This window comes from Lepidothrix coronata, unplaced genomic scaffold (assembly GCF_001604755.1).
Source record: "Lepidothrix coronata isolate B3197 unplaced genomic scaffold, Lepidothrix_coronata-1.0 Scaffold241, whole genome shotgun sequence".
NCBI classification, from domain to species: domain Eukaryota; kingdom Metazoa; phylum Chordata; class Aves; order Passeriformes; family Pipridae; genus Lepidothrix; species Lepidothrix coronata.
The window spans coordinates 40,921-56,637 of NW_016690421.1; the positions used below are offsets into that span (position 1 = coordinate 40,921).

The 15,717-nt window shown below is 35.5% G+C and overlaps 1 long non-coding RNA gene across 2 annotated transcripts; it reads right to left on the bottom strand.

The window, feature by feature from the left end:
• Positions 1 to 655: 655 nt before the first annotated feature.
• Positions 656 to 5,658, bottom strand: LOC108507131. 2 transcript variants are annotated; one of them, XR_001877970.1, is made up of 5 exons: positions 5,539 to 5,658; positions 4,868 to 4,977; positions 4,475 to 4,575; positions 3,875 to 3,999; positions 656 to 911 (listed from the first exon to the last, which is right to left on the bottom strand). It is a non-coding gene; the product is annotated as an uncharacterized LOC108507131 (long non-coding RNA). The 2 variants fall into 2 exon arrangements; XR_001877971.1 differs by having other exon boundaries at positions 4,475 to 4,637.
• Positions 5,659 to 15,717: the final 10,059 nt, after the last annotated feature.

The following is a 15,717-nucleotide window of genomic DNA, read 5'->3' on the forward strand; positions in this document are numbered from 1 at the left end:
GCTTTAAATTAAATTTCAGGATATTGAGATGATATTGGAGACCCTCAAATTTTTATTATCCTTGCTATAAAGCAAGGGAACATCTGCTAAAAAGAAAACCTCAATAAAGATTTCACCCAGACAAAAGTAAACCTTTTCAAAACTGCAATTACTAAGCAGTATGAGGAGACAGCAACTAGCAGTGACCCAGCTCCACAGGAAATGCGTAAATAAAGATCTTTGTAAGTAGATGTAGGAACACTTTAGAAGAAAGATAAAAGGTCATCACAAAATGCAGATAACTTCAGAGACATACCATTATACAAATCTCAAAACTAAGATGACAGGAATGTTTAACAGATTTCTCTTTAAAATGCCATTACAAGTTCCACAATGCTCAGCATTAACTTCTAACACTTGCAAATCCCATAGTCTTCATTGAACTTCTATTTTTAATGTTGAAAATATTATCCTAAATACATTTGTCAGTCCTAAAGATCTCCATTGAAAAATGTTATTTGGTATAGCTTCAATGATATACTAAAATATACATTTTAGTGCTTATCTTATCAGAACACCTATAATACCTGATATGCCAGTAAAAACAGTAAAGTTTTATTTTATCCACAGTTAATATCACAAAATTAGACAGCATGAAAGAATGTGGAAAGCTTAGCCTCTTAGTCCTCAGATCTGCTTTATATGCAGCTGCAGAAAATCCCACTACTCTAGAATGTGAATTAAAATGCCAAAGAGTTCCCTGATACTCTTGGTACCAAGTTCTAAGATCTGGGATTTTTTTCCCTTACTTTTCTGTTTCATCTGATTACATAGATCTTCCACAAAAAATCTAGCAGGATTCTCTTATCTTTTGAAGTTGCCATGTCTGGCTAACTTCATTATTGAATGGCCAGCATGGCTGTCCTTCAGACCTGGGAGAAAAAATAAAAAGAAGGATATTTGAAAAATCAAATGAGAATTTTACACTAGTTCAGTAGATTTTAAAATTGACCCAGACAATCAAAATCTAAGAGCAGTAATAATATAGATTTAAAATGACCCATCTTCCCTAATAACTTGTGCGCAAATTTAATGAGCTATACATCAAAGAGATTATTCTGATACCTTTAACTCTGCTTATTCTAATACCTTCAAAATATTACTTGTGGAAGTGGCTGTAGTACCTGCAATTAAGATTGCTTAATGCTTTGAAGGTGTACCAGCCACATTACACAGCTGAAGTTAGAAGCCTGGATCACTAATGGACTCAAGCAGGAATTGGCATCCTGCTTTGTGTTCTGGCTATACACAGAATCTAGACTGTTAGATGAGGTCCCTAAATACTATGTGGTGTGAATACTCCCTCCTTACTTTAACTTGCTTTAAACTCTTGTTATTAGTAGAGATTGGTCATAGTTTATTCATAGGGTTTTGATACTCAGTTTCCTTCCATCTCAGGCTGAGAGGCTCTGAAATACTGGGCACCTTAAGATGCACATGCATTTCACTCAGGCAAAAGAGTGAATGAAAAGGGATCAATATTTAATTCATAGTACTTAAAGAGAATTTGTCTGATAAAATACAGAAAGATCTAGTCGTTCCCGAATATCCTATTTAAACAAACTGTCTAATGTAGTCATATAAACACTGTTACTCACTGACACAAAAATTGGTCATAGTCTTGAATTTCTATGATTTTGGCCCATGTTTCTTCCTCTTCCTGAAGTCAAGTTAAGGCCCAAAGACACTGACTGAAAAACTACTGTTTAATGCATTCACAGTTCCATGCTGGTGATTACGTGGTACATTTACTGGTATATTTTGCTTGGGTTTGACAGAAGTTGATTGGAGTTTGCTTTACATCAAAAAGATTTTGCTAACGCCTGTACAGTAAAACAAAACTGTTCTAATAATCTTTCTATGCATTCAAGCATTTGCACAGTATTCAGATTGGCAGTACCAGGTTTCATATTAACTAAAGAACCTGTGTTTTTTGACTGCCTTTAGGGTCAGCTGGAGAGAAAACAATTGAACCTCTCTGTCAGCAGCAGACGGGTTTCTTTGAGACTTTTAAAAAATCTATCCACTACTGATTTGTTGGCTTTAATGAGGGTTTCACTTGATTAACAAACTCTCTATAAAGACAAAGCATGAGTTTGCCAAGGAAAATAAGGTGATAATCATACCAATAAAATACCTCCTCAATATGGTGTTCAAGAACCACCTAAACCTGGTATTAGGTTTATTCCCTTTAAAGAGTTTCTTCTAGAGAGTCTAAATTGAATTACATCTATCAAAACATTTTGATACAATAAAACTTGGAGACAATTTAAAAGCACATATAACGATCATGTAGAACATAAAAACTTAAAACAGCTATCAGAATATTTCATATGTGTTTGTTGCATAAAAAGGAAATAAATGGGAGAATAAGGGATTACAAAGTGGATACTGTCATTTACATAGAAGTGATTATATTTTTGTGAACAGTGCATTAGTACCTTTGACAGATGGGTACCAGAAAAATTACTCATAATTTTGTCCAGCAAGAGTTACTTTATTTTAATGCGGTTTAAAATTGGAGCCTAACTGCATATTTCATGGCTATTATTGCAGCTCTTAGTCTGTTGCCAATTTTCTATTGCAACAGCCAAGCACTAATAACTCCCACCATGGGACATTTTCTTTGGCCATAATAACTTCAGTGTATAAATTTGCATAGGCTAAAATAACACTGTGCCTCTGTTTCAACAAAATATTTCTGAGCATAACAAATTTTATGCATGTTTTCCAATTTATTTTTTTTTTAATGCTAGCATGTGATTAGTTTCTTTGCTGAATGTGGTCCTTGGGTAGATTAAAAGTATTTTTTTTTTAGTCCTTTGGTTTTTTCACTATTTCCAAGATAAAGCATAATGCAGAAGATTATACTTCCCTCAGAGAAAAGCAATTCACTCTTATCAAAGTCATTTCGGAAGAAAAATCTAAGTGATCAAAACCAAAGTCAGAACTTGTTTTTCTCAGAGTGAAGTTTTGCATTTAAATGGGGAGTTATATATTTGTAAAGAACATGTGGTGTGTATGGAACAGTCATTTCATATCTTTATAGAATGTACTGCAGATGGATGAGATACTTTACTGGCAGAATTAAGCAACGTTGCTTCTCAGAAACTTGAAATCCATTATATACTTAAGCACTTAAACTGTCCTAGTCTTATCTTGGTAAACTTGACATGACTTGGTATGGAGAGAGGTGACATTATGTAAGATGGAAGAAGGTTACCAAAAGTCTCATGAAGTTGCTTATTTTTTATTTGCATTCATTGCCGATGAATCAGTGTAGTCAGTGAAAGTAATGGCAAATATTCCATTGACTTTAATGGGATGGAATTTCAGTGACATGTTTTTGTCAGTTCAAAGTAAGTTTCAGATAGAAAGATGTGTCATTGTGGCAGAGATTGAAAGAATGATAAAAGATTGATAAGACTACAAAGTAGAAAACTCAGAAAATAGGAAAGGTTAGAACAGAGATAGCTTTTACAATTGATAACCTTAATAATTTGATATAACAGTCTTAATAATATTATATATTACATAGTTACATTATCATAATTGTGTCTGGATTCTTACTTAATTTTGGACAGGAGCTAGATTATGTTCTGGGGATGGGTTAGGCTGTGTCAACCTGAATGTTTTAGACATAATATAGTTATACACAACAAAAGGCAAGTTATTATAACAAGAAAAATGAGATAATTTCAAGTACAATTGTTTTCCCTACTAACTGCCTAAAGTTATAAAACAGGATGATTGACAGCAAACCAATATATACTATAAAGAACTTATTTTCAGTCATATATATATACACATGCATTTTATGCCACTAAAAACATACCTGGTTCCATTTGGAAACTGAGAGACCTGTTCCATCTTGTCCTTTAAGCTGTTTTCAAGCAAAAAGGTTTTTCTCCTTAAAGAGCTTTTCTTTGAAAAGTAATTACTCTTCTGTGAGTGACAAATCTGAAAAAAAAATTGTCATTTTGCAGTACTCAGAGAAAATAAGCATCTCAACTTTTTTTTCCAAAGCATGAAACTGTCATTTTCCCCACTCAGATAGTTGTAAACCAGAAAGATTTAACTTTATTAAACTCCTTCTTCAATCAAAGAAAGGAAATAACCTTGGCATTGAAAACATACTTGAGTAAAGGTCATCCAAACAAGCAATAATTTTCCATTTATAAAAGCCTCAAAATAGTGGCTTAAGAGAAAAACATCCCTTGACCATTCCGACGACCATTGTAATTGCATTATACATGTTATTTTCAAAACAGTGTATGGCAATCATATTGAAGTTCTGCCTAGAGGTAAAGAGGGTAAAATTGTGGTTCCTGGTGAAATCAGTAGAAAACCTGTTCTTCATTTTTCCCTTCAAAAATTTACTGATCTTGGAATTGTGCACTTGAGACAGGCAACACCATTTTGCTTTCTGTCTTACCTGGTTCTTGAACTCCTGAATCAATCAGTGTTGGGACAACTTCTGAGTAGCACTACAGCAGAGGGAAGTGACCAGAAGACGCCTTGCAGTTAATGATGCCTCTGTTATGGATTCAAGAGAAGAATAGGAATTACATGAGCTAAATAACTTCCACAGCAGGTGTCTGTAATAAAAAAAAAAAAAAAAATAAAAAAAAATTGAACCTGTAGATTACCTATTGCACACATTTTTGATCCCAATATATTCCCAACATCATGTGTTAAAATGAAGAGCCTTAAAAGACTGAAAGCCACTATAATGGACTGATGTAAGAGAGAAAATCAACAGTATGACTAGTGCCCCATTGCTGCTAATTTGAGAATATTTGGGTAAACTGCTAGCACTGAAACTAACCTGTTTCAGTAAATCCATCTCTTTCCCTGAGCCACAAACAGGAGATGGCAACCATCTTCATGCCCTAAGATGACAATCTGGGCACAATCTCAACCTGAAACCAAAGTGCTCTGGAGAGATAAGGAATTCATATCTGAGTTTAGGGGTTCACTGGCTTGTCTTCAGTGCTATATTATTTAACATTCACAGCCCAAAGTAAACCCATCTCTGATCCTTTTGAGTCAGTGAAAATGTTTTAGGAATACATACAAATGGAGATTACTTTCAAGTAAGTTCAGCTTTAGCCAGAAGGGTTGCTAAGGGGATTTATGTTGACGACACCTAATTTTTTTCTCCCAGGACAGCAAATGGAGAAAGATAGTCCTCTCTGAGGACAGTCTGAGTTTAGGCTGAATAAAATGACAATGAACAACACATAATAAAAAATTATCTGTTGACTTGTAGCAGAGGCAACAGCTCTTAGGAGAGACCATAATTTTCTCAGGCCCTGGAGCTCTAGTGAAGTAGTAGAAAAATGGTGTAGTGAAACCATGAGTGTGGTTTTATTCGAAAAAAAATCCACAACAAATCAATCTACTACAAGAGACACTGGTATGTGGAATAAACTGCTGGAACCATGCTGAAAAATCAGTAAATTGAAGTGTTTGAATTATTATTCAAACACTTCTTACGTTTCTCACAAATAATGCAAGTTGTTTATTGAGCTTTATATTGTGGGCAGACTTTAAGTGGTCAGGAGTGGTGGTTGTGGGGGCTCTGGGAGGAGAGGCCGGGCTGCCCCTGCCGGACACAGCCGGTTCCAGCCGGCTCTGACCCGCCCAGCGCGGGGCACGGCTGAGCCCACAGCAGAGGGGGGTTGCCGAGGGGAAGTGTATTTAAGAAAGAGTAAAAACACTGCACAGGCAGGAAGGAGTGAGGTGTGAAGCATCAGTGTGAACACCAAGAACAGTGAAGGAGGAGGGGGACGAGGTGCTTCAGGCGCTGGGGCAGAGATTCCCCTGAGCCCGTGGTGAAGTCCGTGATGGAGCAGAAATCCACACTGCAGCCCATGGGGGACTCCATCCAACCTGGCTTTGAACATTTTCAGGGACTGGGCAACCACAGCTTCTCTGGACAACCTATTCCAGTGTCTCAGCAACCTCATAGTGAAGAATTTCTTCCTAAAGACTATACAAAGAGAAGGTTTTGAGCTGCTGCATAAAGAAGTGAGTAATGACCTCTCTCAATGAATGAACTCAAAGTTCCTCTGAATACTCAGAGTTCCTCTGTGAAGTTACATGACTGATAAGATACTTTTTACATTAGCAAAATGATAATCTGATTTTTAGTTATGTAGATTATGTAATACACTCAAATAACAATCTTTTTGAGTTATAAATAGGACACGAGTTCATACATTCACAAATTTTTATTCTCTAAATCTGTGCTGATTAGAGTAATATACAAACAGATGGTAAGAGAGCATTTTAAAGGCATATTGTTAAAATAACTTCAGTTTGCAGATCCACAGGTAGGTTATCCTAACAAAATGTCCTCTATTCCAATACTTGCACTTAAAAAGAATCATTGAATAGTTTATTGTAGGACTCTCAATTGGAGCACATACTGTGGTAATTAATAAATCTATATAATGCCTCTTTATAGAGCAAAACAAAAAAATAAATTTGTCTTTTTAAAAATACAGCTTCATCCAAATGTATATGAGCTTGCCATAGTGTCTTTATAACCCACATTTTGGCTGTTCAGTGTGATGAATAATCCAAATTTTTTGCTGTTCAGTTTAATAAAACACTTCTGATAACCTCTTCAGGATGATGATTTGTTCTTTATGACAGATTGAACTGTTAAACAGAACTAGCTTAATCATAAATACTGTCAGGTGTATAGTTAGGGAATTGTCACCTTCCTCACATCACTGACTATTGTAATATTCATTCACACCACTGGAAACGAATGAAGGTGCAGATATTCCCTTAAAATTTTCTCAGTGCTGTCCAACCATAGATATGTATACGTTCACATGAAGGACAAACCTCGGATTTTAAGAAAGAGTAATCTAGACTACACAGATATCCTGAATCTATATAAATGCGAATACAAAAATGTAAATATAAACCAAACATGAATATCTGCTAAATAAAACCTTTCTGAAACTACAGTTGTGGTGGTGTTTCTTTTTTAGTTTAGTGAGATGTAGACATTAGAAAAATATGGAGCTTATCTTTCAAAATAATGACTGATGAGCAATGTTAATACTTTTGTATTGCTTTTATTTAAATTATATTTTTTACATAGTTCTAACCCAAATTACAGTGTGGCTTAATGTGATTTTAATAAACAAAATCTTTAATTTAATTTGGCATTGCAACAAAAAGGGTAAACTTGAAGTTGTAATGCACTAGGGGGACATGTAGGTAGATTCCTTCACAACACGATAACGTTTGAGTGGGAGACATTCTAATGATAGATTATTCAAAAAGTGCTGAACAATTTTCAGTAACAAGTTTCTGTTAGCAAAAGACTCACAGGATACCTTATTATGAATCAAAAGGTTGGTTAAGGAGAGTCATTTATTATTACAAGTCATTTCAGTAGTAAAAACAATGAAACTCAGGTGATATTAGAGTTTATGTGTTTTGTTTGCAGATCTCGTGCTGGAGTTGCATCATACCTGCATCAGGGCCATTAGAAATCTTTTGCCTGCTTATATAAGAATAAAAGATGGACAGTTACTGAAACCAGCATTACTGGGTTGCTCTGGTACCTGAATGGACTCCTGATGCAGCCCTGTCTGGACACATATTGAAGATTACTTTCTGTGAGTGGTTTCTGAAACCCTTCTTTTTTCATCTGTCTCAAGGAGGGCAACATGTTTCTTGGACCTGTTGACCATTGCACAATCTGTTGGGACAAGGAAAGGGTCTTGCCATTTGTGATACAGTTTAAAAATCAGATTCAGTGAAGAAATGCATCACCTTTCATCACATGCTACCTAAAAAAATCAGACCATGGAAGAAATATTTTACTTTAATAGTTTATTTTATTTGCAAATATTCAATATACAAAGATTGAATTCCATTGAAATGTAGTTACAGTACTTTTTTCTATACCACAATAAAATATAGTTGTGTTCCAGTATTGTTTATATTACTTTATGTTCAACTTCCCCAAATTTATTGTTACAATTTCAGAACAAATTCTCCACAATTGTACACAGGGAGGGGCAACATGATTCCTGTTAATAACCTTGATGCAATTGGCCTTTTCTTATAAACTATTTATTCATATTTTATAATTAATATTCTCTGGGGAAATTTTAAACCAGCTCTAGTAAGAATTCTCTATAACCATCCTTTTCCTTGAAACAGTGTTAGGTACAAGACAGGACTGGGGATAAAATGATTAGACATTTTTACTACTCAGGGTTGACCAGTTGAGACCTTAAGATCAACTTTCTGCCTGACATTTACCTGCACGTACAAATGGTCATCTGTTCTGCAAATCACAGCCTGAAGTCTTCGCAGGGCAACAAGATAAAAGGGTATAAGTTGATGGTCAGCTATGAAACATTTAGATTGAGGGACAATTTGTGCATCATGTAGAAAGTCTGAAGCAGATATGGGCCAGAATTCTCCCAGTTTGTTTTTTTTTCTTGCACAGCCTTGCTTCATTCATAATCCCTGTCTGATACTGAGGCAATGTTTCCGCACTGACCAGCTTAGTTCTCTGCACAACCCTAGCAATACCCCAGGTGCCATATATAATGGACTCACTCCTCAAAAACGTCCTATGGATCACATAATTAAACATTGTATTAAAAACATATAAAACACAAGATAATGCCTACAAGCAATATGGTCACTAAAATTCTGCACATTTAGTCTGTAGGATAATATAAGTGCAGACAGGTGCCTTGTGGTGCAAAGTATCTTTGGTAGGGATGTAATCATTGGATAATTTAACAGCTGTTCTTGAGTCTTGATAAGTTATGTGAGGAAAGTGGTTCTTTACAGAGGAAATAATTTTGCCATAAAAGGGGTGATCATCCCTAAAAGAATAAGATATCAAGATAGCGGGGCAAAATCAATGTTTCTAATGAAAAATCTGAAAGAATTATAGGTTCTGAAGTATAACTATTGCTGAATAATTTGTTAATGTGGGAAAATAACACACTCTACTAATCTCAGTCTAGAAAACGTTGAATCTCTTTTCCTAAAACTTTTCATTTTAAGACACATATCCAGCACAGGAAATTTCAGCCAGATCAGATAAGGATTAACAAAGTAAAGTACAAATGAAAGCAGGATGCTAGGATAGGAGGAACTAAGCAACCAAAATAGTAGTAGCATTGCATCAACAGATAATAACATGTCATACTTCATTCTGCAGATGAAAGTGAGGAGTTCTGTTTGTGCAGCTTTCTGCTGCGCCTTCTTGTGAGGTGTTTTTCTTTTCTCCCGCATATGCATTATTCCTTTTAACTTGTTAGAGAGCTCTCTCAGGCTGTGTTGGTTTGTATCATTATTTTCTCTGTACTGTTGAAATTCTCTGAAATGTAGAGCAGCTCTTTTAGGTGAATTTCGCATTACATTAAATAACCAAAATATATAGCAATGTAGTAGAATATAGACAAGGGGCAGATGCTGGGATAACTGAACTAGGGTCTTGGAGGTTATGGACTTATAAGCACAATAAAGGTTTGGCATTCTGAGTTTATTTTTCTCTATATATATTGCATATCTTGAAAAAGCATTCATAAAAGTCAAACAAACCAGTTCCTGAACTGGGAAGGGAGTTGTGCTGCACAAAGTTGATTGTTCCGGCCATCAGGCACCTTGGAAACGTGCTGAAGACACTTATAGAAGACATAAGTCTATGACTATAGAAATAAAGAACTCTCAGAAAAAGTTAAATACAGCCTCATGCAGTAAGGCTCTGACAGAACCTTTATTTGTAATAAAACTGCACATGTACACTTGACCATGTTGAGTGATAAATTGTAAATGTCTTCTATGGCTTTAGCATCAACTAACTAATGCTCTCCTTGGGTAATTCTACAATGCCCTTCAGGAGCTAACTCAGGCCATGGTGGCTGTTAGGGATTAGGAAACTTCTGCTGGAGGCCAAGACATAGTATAGACATAGTATAGACAAGGATAATCACAGTGTGACCAGGGCCGTGGGATTGAAGAAGAGACTTGGGGCTACAGGGTTTTCTGGGCTGCAGGAAGTCTGTATGCCTGCTGAAGATGTAAACCTGCAGAATGGAGCCCAAAACTCTGATATCTTCTGGAAAAAACAGTTGAACATCCTGTCATCCTACTGTGTTAATTCAGAGGTTTCTGTTTTACATATATATTTTTTCAATATATGCATTTGGTACAAACATTATATATGAAACATTTCTTACAAACTTTGTCCAAAATGGTCTCTGTTAGGGTCATCTTTTGAGTTATCTTTTCTGACTCATCCTTTATTATCAAACAAATGTATTCTACACATTAATCTTAGCCTGAAAGTTGATGAGTGAATCTTCATGTATCACAGTTGCTAAGGAATTGAATCTGTACTCTGCAGTCAAAACAAAACACTATGGACTGACACAAAGCTTAAAATCTAGCACTTACATGGAGTAGTGATTGGATGAAAAATGACACAGTGTTTTTAAAGTGCAGATGTGTGAACTTCAGATGAGGCCATATCTGCACACAAAGCACTGCCAAAATGAAGAGTATAGTCTGCTGAAAATTCTGCTGACCTTACCATGTGCAAAGAGCTGCCAGCTTTTGAGCTTCAATGTTCCCTCTTTTTAAAGGGCAGCATCTGGACTAGCCAAACTGCAGAGGAAGTTTTTGTAGAAAGAAGGATAAATGTTCTTTTCTTACAATTATCATTACTTTATGAACTGAAATTACTTTCTGTTGGAACTCCCACTTATTTAGTAGAATTTCAGAGGAGGTTGAAACTCAAAAAGGCCAATAAAAGTATAAGAGACAGGAATGATGGGAACATTAAGATATATGTCATTTGAATTTAAAACGTATGTATAGTTTGAGTTGAAGATGTTTGAAGAGGAAAAAATGTTACATGTAGTAAATAATGTGATAAAAAAGATAAATTTTGTATTTTTATATACAAAAATTATGTATTTGTACCTGCTGCAGATACAGTTGGATTGAAATTTATGTGACAATAAAATCCAAATACATTTCAAATAGAAAGCCAAATAACCAGGTGCTCCAAACAAATTCTTTATTTACCTGAAAAGAGTAAGAAAAAAAATAAAAATCTTCTTTTTAGTAGAAGTTCTGCTGTTTTGAAAGTCTGTATCAATACAGTATCATTCATTATATCAATATAGTATATCATTCATTAGAATTGAGCATTTTACAAAAAATTCTCTTAATTTCAAAGGTTTCCAGCAGAATGAGGTACTACAATACTAAGCTAACAATTAGAAATGCCACTCTGACCTGACAGTTGTGTAATCTGAATAAGAAGGGAGGAATGTGATACGTGGAAAGCCTAGGACTGCTGCAGTCATTGCAAAAAAGCTTGTCACAGGATGTGGTCCAGTGATAAACAAAGTCAGGCTAGCACACCATCTGCTCATGGAATATAGTGTCAATTCTGTGCCTTTACAGCTATATTGTTTCCAGTCATTTAGCAAAATTCCATCAAAACAAAAAATGCTTACTTAACAGCTAACTGAATGCAGAGCAAAATAGGCAAAAAGCCAGAAACACCAAAATTTATTCTTTGCATGACACTGAAAGCTGGAGTTGAAAATATTGCCATCTCACACCACACATCAATTATGACTGCTCTAAATGGGAAGGAATCAAGGTTCAGCTGCCCTTCTTCGGACAATGTCTTTCTGGGAGCTGCTACTTATTGGCACAGTGCTGCATTTTCTGGGCTCCCGTTGGGGGAAAGAATTATCATTCCTCAGCTGACTGTCTCATGCTCTGTGCACGGTGTGACTGAGTTGGCTGGAGTAAAGCAAACCTTATCAAAGCTGTGTTTAAGACTGTTTCCAGAACAGGACTTTGAAAACACATCACTACAGAGTCAAAATGATGCTTTTTGCTTTCATTACATAGAAGGATTATTCACAGTTCTACAGATAAAGGTACAATGAAAGTACATGCAGAGAAAATATAAAGCATTTTTTGTGTTTTATCTTTTCTTGTAAAAAGTGAAATTTTCTTGCATTTGATCTTTCGAAAGCAAATAATTAAATGCATTAAATAAATACGTGCATTAGTATTTCTCAAATTCTCTCATTTTTGGCATAGATTATTCCACTTTAAAAGATACCATTCCTGTTGACTTCACTTGGAGGCATATGTGAGTCAATCAAGGAGTAGCTGATGCCTTGTGTTCTTTTGAACTAATTGACTTCCTGTTCAGGATACCATCCACTTACACCACTCCATAAATTGCCCTGCAGAAAGGTTTTAATTTGAGGAAAACTATACTGGCAAAAATAGAAATGTGAAAAACAAAAACAAAATCAGGGATATTTTGTTATACATGTGTTTAAGATCTCTACATAAATGCGTTACACAAGCAACTATCCTCATTACAATAATGAAGCATTTCTATATTGGGGTATGGGAGACTCCTTCTTCCCCTAAACCAGGGAGATGTTCTGCCTGCCCCCATTTGAGCACACACCAAGTGTGTGTGTATAAAGGCCAGTGGAAATGCCCTTTATAATTCTTCACCAAATTACAGCTCTCGCATTGCGTGTTGCTCAGAGGTTGCTTATTTTCCTTCTTTCTTGGGAAACATGAATATCAGAGGACTGTGAAAGGATGGGCAGGTGGTAATTTGTGGCCTCACGCAATAGTCAGCACATCTGGCCAGCTTTGTCTTGGGGAAAAGAAAAAGCCGATTTCTACAGGGGAATCTACAGCTTCACTCCACACTCAGGTTTACATCTCAGAGGTGGCACAGCCCTCCAGCTCCTTCCAGATTTCACACAAATAGAGTCAAGTGGAAAATCAGATGTGTAGAATACTTTTACCACCTATTTCAAAAATTCATAGGCAGCCCAAAATTTCTTTGCTGGCTTTTATTTTGTACTGCATACACATGGATATAATTTTCACTATTTTTAAACTTTTATTTCCTCTCTCTTACTAGTTTCAGTATATATATTTGCATTTTGAAATTTTGTCAAGTATTTATATTTAGTTATGAAGTATATAAAATATATTTGATAAAGAATATGATATAGAGAGAGACATATTGAATTTTGAAGACTGTCATGATGGATTCTTTACAGAAATAAAAAAATGAGTTCTTGATGAGACTTTTGATACTGGTTTTTTGCATAGGTAGATTTTCACTTGTTATTTTCTGAAGAAGTTCTTACCAGTACTTTTAAGAACACATTCCAGTGGTTTTTATTCTTTCTTTACTTGAGGGTTGATCTTGGTAGTGAGCACCATACCATTGTCCAGAAAATCATTCATGTACATCCTAATGGTCATGGAAATGATTTTTAAGGTCAGTTGAATATCTAAGTATTCAAAGATATGCATAAACTTTGGTCTCTTAAGAAGAAAGATCCACCCTGAGAAAATAAACCAAACGTATGTCAAGGCTGAAAATAGTGCACAGATGATCAATCACTGTGGTTTAGCAGAATGCAGATGATGACAATGTGTCTTGGAGGTCTTCGAGAGGTGCCTAAGATCAGAATCCCATAGTTCTATTCTCCAAATCCATGGTGACTTTATGATGTGAATGGACAAAAGAAGCCTCTTTTTACTTTCTCAGCACATTTGCTAAGACTCACAATGAAGTTCAGGGCAGAGTTGTTGCTTAAATGTTCCTGTGAAATTGGACTGAACTATTAGGCAGTATCCTGTAGGCAAGATCTTCTCCAGCTATTTCAGCAGACATTGTTGAAGAAGAAAGTAGGGATAAGGCTACCTTTGAAAATATTAGGGAACTCCATGACTTCTATACTGTCTTGATGTTAAATGAAAGAGATTCGCTTCCAATTTTTCTGGATAATTAGTACAGAGACAGATCTATTTGCTTCCACTTCACAAAATATATGTGTTAAACTGAAAGCAAGTCTTTGGTTTTAGGTTTCTCAGATACTATTCATAAATTCAGTTTGCAACAGAAAAGAAGGGAAGGGTTACTTAATTTTTCACATGAACATTGGTTTAAATTCCATTTAAGTATATTCTCAAATTATGTTTAAAAGTGTGACTGTGGAAATTTAAATCCTGTGTTCAATATTATAATGCCTGGAGTTAGAATATATTCGCCTAGAGAGAGTTTCTAAAGGAAAACAAGACTTTATCTCAGTTCTTGTTCTGCAATGTTGACATTTTTAACTTCATTCTTTATCTATGTTGTTGTTTTGCTACTAATCTCATGCCTGTTTTTTCACCACCAAATTTCAAGTGCTTCTTGTTCAGTTCTGTTACAGCTCAGTACTCTGATTTTGCCTTGAATCCCTCCACTTAAGGATTTTCTATTCTTTTGTTTTTACATATGACACTCCTCTACTCTCAGAAATTATTCGTGTTTGTTATCATTCCTTTTACTTCTCATATATTTATTTTGAGTTTATTCCACTACTAGCCACCAATATTTCACTGACTTCAATAAAGTTTAAATTGGTTTCAGAGGAGCTTTGCTGAGCTTTAGAAGTTTGTTAGAAGATGAGCTATACTAATTTTCAAAACAGGCTAAAAAGCATATTAACTCTGTTAATATGTATGCTGGACAAGAGACAATCCCTTCCAGAGCCTTGAGAGTCTGTGCATAGACCAGGCTCCTCTTAGAGGGGAACTGGATTTATGTAGCTATCACTACAGGAGGAGGAATGGTCACTTTCCAACAGCAGCACAGACCAATATTTGGTGGAGATCAGACACCCAGAAAGATGCACTGTAATAGTAACTGTGGTACTAAAAGTCTTGTTAAAAGGAAAAATTGGCACAGTGTTTTCTCAATTAAAGAGAAGGCAGAGAGGAAAACATACACCTGTAGAAGGTGGGAATGGTTGAAAGAGATTTGTGAGTTGTAACATTCTTAGAGGAAGTTTTTGAGGTTAGTAAAATTGGGTATTACTGCTAGTAATGAAAGCAGACAAGAGAAGAAAGCAGGGATGGGCTCTTCTAACAAAGGAGAATAGTATGAAAAGCCTTGGAGAACAGAAGTGAAAAAAGCTCATTTCCTTTCCAAGTATATATCATAAACTAAAAAACTTTGAGAATAAAGACTGATTTTATTGCCCTTAAGTGGGAGCAGTGTTCAGCTCTTGGAAAGAAGAGAAAAATTAAGAAAACTGTGGGAAGAGAAAGAAAGACATCCTAAATCCACCTGCCTGGCAGTATGGCTTAGCCTCTCTTATAAATAGACTCAACTCATGTGAAAGGAAAAGTTCACACCTCTGCCTCTGATTATATTTTTCATGGGATAAGGGAGAAGTTTAGTGTAATCACACATTACAAAAACTTTCTTTTCCTAATGTTTTAAGGTAAATACAGGTATTTTTTTTCTGTAAGAAAGTTTGCTCTGCCCCTTAGTGTGCATTTTTGGCTAGAACTGAATGAAGCATTTATGCATCCATGATATTTCTCAAAATAGTACACAAAATTCAGCTGTCACATCACAGTGTTGGTGATTTTGTGAAGATATTGTAGAAGAATTTAAAATTTTTCATAAAATATCTCCCAGTGTACACAGGGATACTCCAAAGTCACTTAAAGTGATTCCTACTCCTTTCCACTACATGGTAGGTGAGAAAAATGTCCCAGAAATGCCAGTGAAATGTTTCCTCCATTCTCTTCCCCTGAAATGAAAGGAAAATGAAA